This window comes from Cyanistes caeruleus, chromosome 7 (assembly GCF_971803275.1).
Source record: "Cyanistes caeruleus chromosome 7, bCyaCae1.hap1.1, whole genome shotgun sequence".
Taxonomy (NCBI): domain Eukaryota; kingdom Metazoa; phylum Chordata; class Aves; order Passeriformes; family Paridae; genus Cyanistes; species Cyanistes caeruleus.
In genome coordinates this window covers 37,051,849-37,061,821 of record NC_141707.1, presented here as the reverse complement: position 1 = coordinate 37,061,821, position 9,973 = coordinate 37,051,849, and the positions used below count along the sequence as shown (strand labels likewise).

Below are 9,973 nucleotides of genomic sequence, written 5' to 3'. Positions count from 1 at the left end.
CATATTCCTTTGTTGAGCGTGTGGTGAATAAAGGTTTCTGGTATATTTCTCTAGACACGCTCAAGGAAAAATTGTTCTCTTCATCAGCAGAGGCAAAAAGAATCTCTCTCTCTCTCTCCTTTTGCCCAGATCTCATATTTCTGTGGTTGCTATAGAAAGCTATTACTGGAACTCATATCTAGTAAGTTTTCCTCTCTATCACCAAATAAGTCCCTAATACCCAGTATTCCAAGCTGTTTGTTTTAGATATTGTTCTCCATGATCTCCTTTTTCTTATATTTTTTTAACCTGTAAAAGGGTCAAGGTTTTATTTTCTCTCCAGATACCTTCCAACTTCAAAGTTTCTGAATTTAATAAAATACCTCCATTGTCAAGCAACAGCCACCATGACACACAACAAACCACTCTTACTTGTTTCACTTTTTCTCTGTTGTGAAGCTGAACATGGGTCCTGATGCAGCTGACAAGGAGCAGTTTTGGTGGCCTGACATTTTCAGGTGGACTGATTTCTGAAAGTTGTCAAGTCTTTACCTCTTCCTTCCATAATATCAGGGGCTCTGCCAGCCTCTGCTGGGCCACTGGGATCCAGGATGGGAACAAGAATGGGAAATTGGGTGTGAACAGGAAGAGTTTTACTAAAAGAATGAAAACAAAATCAAAAGCAAAAGAACCAACAAAAAAACTGAAAAAACCCCAAACTCCCCCCCCAAAAAAACCAAACCAGTAACAAAACACAGAACTAAAGGTCTTTTCCATTTTCAGAAAAAAATAGCTACAGCAGCAGCCTTGCTTCTGAAAAAAAAGATGTAACGTGACTGACAGAAAAAGGCTGAACTCTAAAGTCTTGAGGGTGACTCTTGCAAAACTTTCAGGACCCCTTTGTATGGGTGACTGGTGAGGGTGGAATTTTGCCCAGGGCAGCAGAGCTCCTCCAAGGCTGATGGTGTGAAAGGATTACTCAGAAAAGCTCCTTTTCTGTCAGTGCCAGGTACATGCCTCAGACAATGCAGAACTTGATGATGCATCATTTATGTTATTGTCCTATGAGGGTTATGAATTCCACAATGTAAAAAACTCTGTATGACACACATCTACTTTTTTCCTACTCCTTTTAGTGAAATTCAGGAAGAAAGATGTACTAGAAGCAGAAATGTTAGCTGAATCACACCCCATCACAAGAGTTTTGTATATCAAATGAAAGAGGATTCCTACATCCAGTTAGGCAGAATGAAATGCAATAGTAAACTGAAAGACTTTTGCTTAATGCTTAAATGCTAAGTTAGATATAAAAAGGACACATAAATAAATGATAAATTGTTGATTACTTGGAAAGCTAATTTGAAATTTGTGTACTGTGCTGCCGACAGTGAGTGTCCTGAATTGGCCCAAGAGATGTAACTTAATGTAGAAGCACCATGAGAGAGTTGAGATTCACCTGATAAAGAGATGGGGGTTGGAGTGGGGTTCAAAGCACCAAAGTGATTCTGTCCACAGGAAAATAAAGCCATTACACAATCTGTTGCAACGTGTGTGTGAGATTTCTAACACAGGAACAGTGAGGGAGAATAATAACTCAAAATTGACCCATTAAATGTAGCCTGGATTTGAAAAATGCACACAAAATATATGACCTTGATTTTCCTATGTTGAGTACTTCAGTGTAGCATAAGATTATGTATAGCTAGTTCCCCACTCCCTGCCTCCATTTCTACCAAACACTGTGTTTGCATGGATGCATACTCACATTTCACCATATGCACACTGATTCCCCAGCACATTTTAAGGTGCCCCAAGTTGACACAGCAAGTGGAAGAACACGGCTTTTATGGTCTGGCTTCAGAATTATAACTATTCCTCATGCATTGTGTGTTCCCCTTCTTCAAAAGGAAGCTCCTACCCTGATTCAGTCTTTTTCTTCAGGTTGCCATCATGTCTTCCTCAGCCTGTCCAGGTCCCTTGCTTGCTGGCCTTTATGGGCTCCTGGCAGGCTCAGAATCCTTTCCCTGCTGCCCAGCAGAGCGAGTTTTGTCTTCCACAGCTAAGTGCAGTGCAGGCAGGACACAGGCAGCCCTTCTTTCCGTAGTCTGTGGGCAGATCAGGTGTTACTGAGGGTTAACACACTGAGGAATGGGATGTGAAAATGACATCTGAATCTGTTTGCATTACAACCCTCTGCTGTTTGATTAAAAAATCAGGGTTAGTCATCTCCCTTGGGAACCCTCCCCACCTCCAAGGATATTGCAGTGCTCTGGAAGTCTACATGAATACTGGCTTGTGATGCACTTCTGGGGATATGGATATCTGGGGTAGTGGGAAAGGCTTTGTGCATTGCACGGAAAAGCCGGAGGAATAAACTGTCACAGCCTTTTCACAGAGTCACAGAGGCATTTAAATCAGCTGCTCTTTGGAAAAGCTTGGACAAATGGGCAATATTCAATGCAGAAAAGCATGTTTTTCACTAGCCCTTCTCCTGAAGGAACGGGTAAATTGGGGCAATGAAAGGCAATGCCTGACAGTTTTAGCAGAAAGCCAGAATCCAGTGAAAGAGCAGGACCTTGCCCCAAAGGCATTGCCCTTTCCACATTCCCCCTTGAACAACCTCATCACTGGCAGTCCAGCTCCATCTGTGCTCCAGCCTTAGCAGGGTGGGTGTTTCCTATCAGCACTCTCCAAAATTAGGAAAGCAATTTTACTTCTGCCTTGAATTGCCATAATTAAGATGTTTTTTGCATCTGATGCCTTTCTGCGTGCCGAACACTGATCACATGGCCTGGACTATTCTCCTGCTCCTTCCCGTGCCATCCACCACCCACCTCTGCTGCTTCTGGCTGCCTTCTGCACTGTGCAGGGAAGAGCAGCACGTGCTCCACACCCAGGAGCACCTCCCCTCCCAAACTGGGGGTGGATGGGTGGCCAGCCACAGCATGGCAGACAGACAGAAAGCAGCTCATGTGTGGCACCTAAGGGTGGGGTGAGCAATGTGTGTCTGAGATCTGGGTGTGCTCCTGGTGGGTTTGATTGCTGGTCCAGTCCTGCTGTCCTAGCCTCCTGCCTGCTCCATGTGCTTGCTCTCCCAGGGAATAATGAGGTGGGGCTGAATTTTTGCGAAGCCCAGATGAGTCCTCAGCCTGGGAATTTCACCTTGTGCTGCCTGAGTCCTTGGAGGGGAGCATATGCTCCTCTCTGAAGTGGAAATAAGGAACGTGGGTCCCAGGAAGTGGGACCATGGTGCTGACTGCCAGGACTGACATCCCACAGCCCTGGGAAGGAGGCCAGTGTGTTTTTTGAATCTTAATTTCAAGCTCTGGGGTGCCAGAATCATGTTCAATAGATCTTATTCTCTATGCACCAGACCAGATCGTGCACTCTGAACGTATCACTCAAGCTGCTGACAACAGGGTTCAGCCAGCTGAACCTGCGTGATCCAACTCTGCATGGTGTGGAAAGTCTGAGCTTGGGCAGCTGAGGCTGGGCTTTAACAGGAGGAAATCTCATATTTATTCATGATTTAATTAAGAGAGACCAGGCTTTTCAGCCTGTTTTGAATATACATGAAAACAAATATATAGATAAGGCTATCATCCCTTTTATCAGCCCTGTGCTTCTGAACAAAACAGCAGTTTCAAATATTCTGGATAGTGAGATTTAATCCATCACTGGGGCCTGACCCTGCTTTTCCCATATAGGGATTTAGAGTATGGTGCTACAGATTTGAATCCTGAACACCAAACAAAAGACACATGAAAAGCAAAAATATCTCAATGAATTTTGTTCCAGCCTTGTTTGAACACAAACCTCCCTGTGTTTTGGGTTTTAGTCATTAAAATAAAGCACACAGAATAACTCTCACCTACTATTATTAATCATAAGGATTTGCTCAGGAAAACAAATATACTTGGGCTTTCAGAACAAATCAATTTGGAGAAAGAGAATATTTTGTCTGCCATGACAGCCCAGAAGAGGGTGAAAACAAACATTTCTGCTGCTGCTGGTTTACATCTGAGTCCACGATGGACTGCTGGTGATGTGTGATGCTATTTTTAAACAGCAATTGTTTAATCACTTCTGTTCCCATGGGCTGAGACTAAAAATGATGCCTCCAGAGCACTTTGTCTACAAGCAGGTAAAAATAATTTGATCACATCCTTTATGGCTGCAGAGGAGATGGAGCTTTATGAAGCATCAGCAACACATTTTACAAAGAATCTAAATATTGGACAGGAGTGAGAGTGTGTTGATAATGACATCTAAGAGGCACAATGTCACCAAGTGATCTGCTATAAAACATAACACCCTCTCCATCAGGAAAGGGAAGAGCTTTGCTTAAAGAAATGCATTTTTTCTGGATTTTTTTTTTTTTTTCTTTTTTATGCAGAATTAAGTCTTGGGGCTCATATCCCCACCTTTCATGAAAGGCATGGATTATTCTGAAGGACACTGGTAATTGTATGAAAGCATTTTGAGTGTGGATATTCCTGGAATTGTTTATTGGACTTGCTGTTGGTTTGTTGTACTTGACAGCTCCATTGTGAACTTCTGCCAAGGAAAGCAAAATTAAACATCTGCGGAAGAGAGTGTGACTGTGTCTTACTCAACATGATCTCAGCCACACCCTTTTCACAATTCTGCACGAAGACTGACTTACCTCTACACTCAGATTTTACAGCATGCCTGCACCTTGTAATACAGAAACAATTCCTGTTATAAGTATTGAAGCAGTCCTCCTGCAGAAAAACATTAATTTCAGCAAACTGGAGATATTCCCTCGGTCAAACCTTGGCGTAACTCTGTGTAAATCAGAAAATTATGCGAAGGAGAAACTTGACCTAATAGACAGAGCAAACACTTAAACCTCCAGCACGGAGAGTAATAGCCCAGCTTCACAGATGTCAATGGGAATTTTACTATTGACTTCCATAGGGCCAGCATCTCACCCATATCTGCATAGATGATTAATAGCTCCCCTGCCTTTCAATATCCTCCCTGGCTAACAATAAATTATCTCTGCCCGTGATTACTTTTAAGATGTAGCTCATAAAAATCCTTGTGAAAAGCAAATAGTTTTGCCTTTGGGACAGACTATATTAAAGTAAGTGTTGGATATTTTTGAAATCTTCCCCAGATGGATTGCCATAGGGCACTACAAGATCGTCCTGCCTTCATTTCAAATAATCCCGGCCACTTGTCCTGCTACAGCATTATCCTTGTAGAATTTTTTTTTTCTTCATAAAGAAGGAATTAAGCTTTCTATCAAAGTATGTTTAATATGAGAGCTTGTTAAATGGTTTTGCCCTTCCTAGTTTATGTGTTTGCAGAGATACTTTTGTTTACTTTGAGAAAAGACATAAATACCTTGTGGCTGGGTTTTTTTGTTTGTTTTTTCTGGGTTTTTTTTGCAGACACTGTACCCCTTGAATACAGTGTTCAGAATAAGTTAATGGGAGGAATCTGCTAGTTTAAGTTAATTTTCATCATCTTAAAGTATTGGCCATGTGCCAGCTTCAGGATGTATTCTGCTGCAAAGAAAGACAGAAAAGAGGTAAATAAGGTCTAATTTTGACAGCTGCAGGACCACTTAATTCAATAATCCTCTGGTGGACCAATGTCTATTTAACCAATGTCTATTTAACTCTTTCCATCAGATAATTAATTCCCATTTCCGCCTGGTTTTTGGTTTTGTTTTTTTTTAAATTTTGTTTTCTTTTGTTTATTTGAATAAGCTTTTAAGATCAGCTGGAGAAAGTTTCCCTTAGGACCAGTATTCCCAACTGGCCCAGCTGCCAGTGACTTTCTCGTCTGCTCATTTCTTGGGTTTCCCTTTCTGTGTTTTCTTGCTCCCTGTATCATTTCCTCACTCTTCAATCCCCTGCATTCCCATTCAGAGGAAGGGGACCAGGTTACTGGTTTATGCAAGGCTTTAGCATGTATTAGGGCAAAGTGTAAACCCCAATGTAGGAGATGTCTTCTTGGTGCTTGCATGTGATGCTGCAGAAATATCCTTGGGCACTCCTGGAGTGACTTCCACTTTCCCCACTGAGAGAATAATAATAAAAATAATAAAAATAAAATAAAATAAAATAAAATAAAATAAAATAAAATAAAATAAAAATAATGATAATAACAACAACAACAACAAAACAACAACAACAACAACAACAACAACAACAACAATAATAATAATAATAATAATAATAATAATAATAATAATAATAATAATAATAATAATAATAATAATAATTTACCGCTACCCTTTGTTTCTAGTCACTTAGTCATTTATCCATGAAGGAATTTCATCCTGCTGCAATTTTCCTTTCAGACTTATATGATAGAATCCTTGAAAGCCTTTTGAAAAGAAACAGGCAGATACTGAACTGTCCCTCTTGCATGGAGGAGCTGAGCCCCATTTTTCTACATGTGCAGAGAACTGTATGTTGCCATCAAGGGAAAAGGACGGGAGAAGAGCAGGTCCATGTTCATATCCTCGTGATTAGAGCTGAAAGTGAGGCCTCAGTCCCTCAGGCCAGGTCCCCCACACCCACAGATATCCACGTGTGTTTTGACATCATCTGCTCTCTTTTGCTGCTGTGCCTGTATTGAACAAAAATGTTGAAGCCCTTGAAGTTTTTTGCACATGTAACTGTCATTGGATATTAACTCATTTCCAGTGCCCTTTCATTTCTGCATGAGTGCACAGCTTGCTCTGCTCCCCCTTTAGATGGGCAGGTAGCACACAGCCATGAAAGAGCTGCTCAGATTATTGAAGTGAGTTCCCACCTTAACCAGGATCACCAAAACACAGAGTTGGTTCAACAGAAAGGTCTTGGGTCTCTCTACTCTTCTCTTTTTCCCCCACCAGCACTACCTGTATCCTCATTCTGGGTAAAGAACTGTCAGAATTTGTTCTGCCCAGAGGAGGGGGATGCCCATCCTTTAGAGGAGACAAAGAGAGGGGAAAGGGAGCAAATCAGCATTTTGAATCAGAATCGTATTTTTCAAGAGGAATCCTTCTAAAAGCTCAAGCAGAGACTGTAAAACTATTATCAGTCAAGATCTGTCTAACAACTTGTATAACAAAACTAATTTCAGACCTACTCAGTGTGCAGTGCAGAGCCTGGGAGGAGAAAAAGGCTGCTGAGTGTCCCAGTGCATCAGCCACGTACACGTGAGCTAAAGCCTCTCCTGTGAAAGAAAGGTAACAGCAAATGAGCTGGACTTCACACCCAGGAGAGTCAAAGTCATTCCATGGGAGTGGTTACTCTGCAGATCAGGGATTAAATTCAATGTACAGAGCTGTGTAATTCTGATTTGTGTACTTACATTGGTAGCAGATCTACATGCTTCTGTTACAAGGAAGGGATAAATAAATGTGATCTTTGTTTAGAAGTTGAACTTGGAGTTTCCCTCTGCATGGTTCACTTTAGTTTTTAATTTTCAGCTCTCCCTCTCCTTCATGTAGCAATTTCTGTGTTTCATTGTTATTCCATCTACAGAGATGAGAGAAAACTCTGTGATTCCCTAACAGTATTAGCCAAATAAGCCTGGGGGAATTAACCCCTCAGAGGGTTTATGTTCCATTCTGAAGCACTTTCTAACATATTCAATGACTGCATCCATTGAACTTTTTTTTTTTTTACATCCCAGTTAATTTTAATTATTTTTTCTCTCAATAGTTTCCTTTGTCTCTTCTACCACTTCACTTCTTCATGTTCCTTAAGTGTATTTGTGCAGATATCAGCTGCTCCAAAGGTGGGTAGGTACGTGACAAGGAGGTGCCTGACCCTGCCAAGGTCATATGTGTGAAGTTTCTTTAGCTACAAAGCATGAGGTTAACTTTAACATCAACCACAGATCAAAAGACAACATATTTTAATGTAAATTATAAAAAAAAGAGAATATTTACATAAGTTTAAGAGTTCTACGTTTAAAGTATTTGTCATAATTAGCTTGTTAGTTGGTATTTTTTTAATTTTCTAATAGAATTTATGAATTTGTATCAATTATTTTCAGAACTAAATGATTTCAAGTTGCAGCATGTTTTTATTCTCATAAAAATTTGAATTCATTGTTAATTCTGTTGGCAAAGTAACTATTATGCTTCTTAAAATATGCTATATCTATTGGTTTTTTTTCAATCTGAATGGCCACATTGAAATAAATTATATTTATAATTATCTGAAGCCTTAACCCTACTAAACATAGACTAGTCAAAAAATAAAATACAGTGCAAATAGTGACCGGCTCAAGAGTTATGTAAACCATTGTAATTTTCTTTTGTGATATATAATCAGGGGCGGGGAGACCACTTCAATTTTAAGATTTTGGGCTCCTTTTCCCTCCAAATTGTAAGATTTTTGGGTTTGAGCCTAGTTTAAAGCGATGATTTGAGCAGTAGCCTATGGGGGGCACTCAAGGACTGCAAACAGATCCCGCTCCTTCCAAACTTCTCAGCTCGTCTGCGCCGGGATGGGGCAGAGCCTGGAGCATTTTCACATTACCTTTTATAAAAAAGAACAAAAGTGAGGGAAATAAACTAAACCGTTTTTTTGTCTCAGCCTTACAATTCCCCGCTGAAAGACAAAATGATATTAAAAGGTGCATTTAAATGACATTCAGAGCCTGATTATGCTAAAAGCGTAAGAGCATCGTGCAGACTGTGGAGCTTGTCTGCATTTTTAAATTCTAAACAAGGTACCTTTTACATGATGTTTCAATAGTAGAGACAATTATTATTCGCCTACCGAGTTTTTGGGATTGTTTTAAGCTTTAATGACATTTGCATACTCTGCTCTTGGCTTTATGGAGTGAAACAATTATTTATGCAAAATGTTTTGATTTTTCTTTTTTATTATTATTTTTTTGCCTACTGTTGTAGTGGTGGCTGTTTGCCACAGCAGTCATTTGGACCACCACCGTAAAGCCTTTATCTGATGGCAAAAATCTTGTACCAGATGTTCTTTTATTTGATCTGTTTTATGATTAATCAGATTTAGCCCAAAACCAGAATGAAAACCCTGCTATGGCACCTGGCTGCCATCGCACAATAATTTGCTTTGTAGTCGGGGGGGAGGCTCATTTAGCCCTTGAAACGCTGCGGTGCAGACTCATAAGTTTTCATTCTGATACATTCTGGAAGAAGGGAGTATAAAGTGAATATAATAGCTGTCAGCAGGATAATTTTCCAAACATCTCAGACTGGTAAATGCTACTAATTTCTCCTAGAGGGAAAGTTAAAGGAAGTTTGGGTAGTAAACAGTTCGGCACAGAAGCTCTCGTGCCTGGCCAGGCAGCGCTGATGCTGCTGCAGTAGGGGTGGGACAGAGCCTGGGATGATGCACCACCAGCCACAGGGCTAAACCTCATCCAAATAGTAAAATTCCACTTCTCTGTAGGAAAATATTGTGCCAGAAGGAAAACGTTCTTACAAGCTCCTTCAGTAACGCAAGACTAACGTTTATCAGGAAGGGAAAATGTTATGAGTTTATAGGGTTGCTGAATCGAGTATTGTGGAGGTACGTTTGGAGTGGAAAGGGAGACCTCTTCCCTTAGGAAAATCACTTAAAATACAAATGTGAAGCGTCATCACTGTTTTGCTTCAAGCTGGGATAATTTTGTCATGAAGAGCCTTTGTACAACAGAGAATGGCAACTGTAATTTTTTAATAATGAATACACTTACTATGGTTGGTTTTATCGCACAAGGAGAAATGGTTTATGCATTTCCAGGGCTTGCCAAACAACCATGAGCTGCCCCCCAGGTTTGTCAAGAGTGGCACCCCTGTTTCTGTGGTATATCCCATTTACTTCTTATGCTACATGACAAGGAATACACAATTGATATTTGTCAAATAGCATCCATTTACAGCAGAAGTTTCTCCAATTTCAGTGCCACCAGGTGTAAGTCTTAAAAAAAAAGCCCTTGTTTTTCAGATATTCCTTCTGTGCTTCTGGCAAATTGCAAATATATGATCCTTGAG

General features: G+C 40.5%; 1 long non-coding RNA gene across 1 annotated transcript; it reads right to left on the bottom strand.

Annotated features, from left to right (window-relative positions):
- Positions 1-411: 411 nt before the first annotated feature.
- On the bottom strand, positions 412-4,712 carry LOC147652310 (uncharacterized). The gene is made up of 3 exons (XR_015288920.1): positions 4,646-4,712; positions 1,898-2,084; positions 412-578 (listed from the first exon to the last, which is right to left on the bottom strand). It is a non-coding gene; the product is annotated as an uncharacterized LOC147652310 (long non-coding RNA).
- Positions 4,713-9,973: the final 5,261 nt, after the last annotated feature.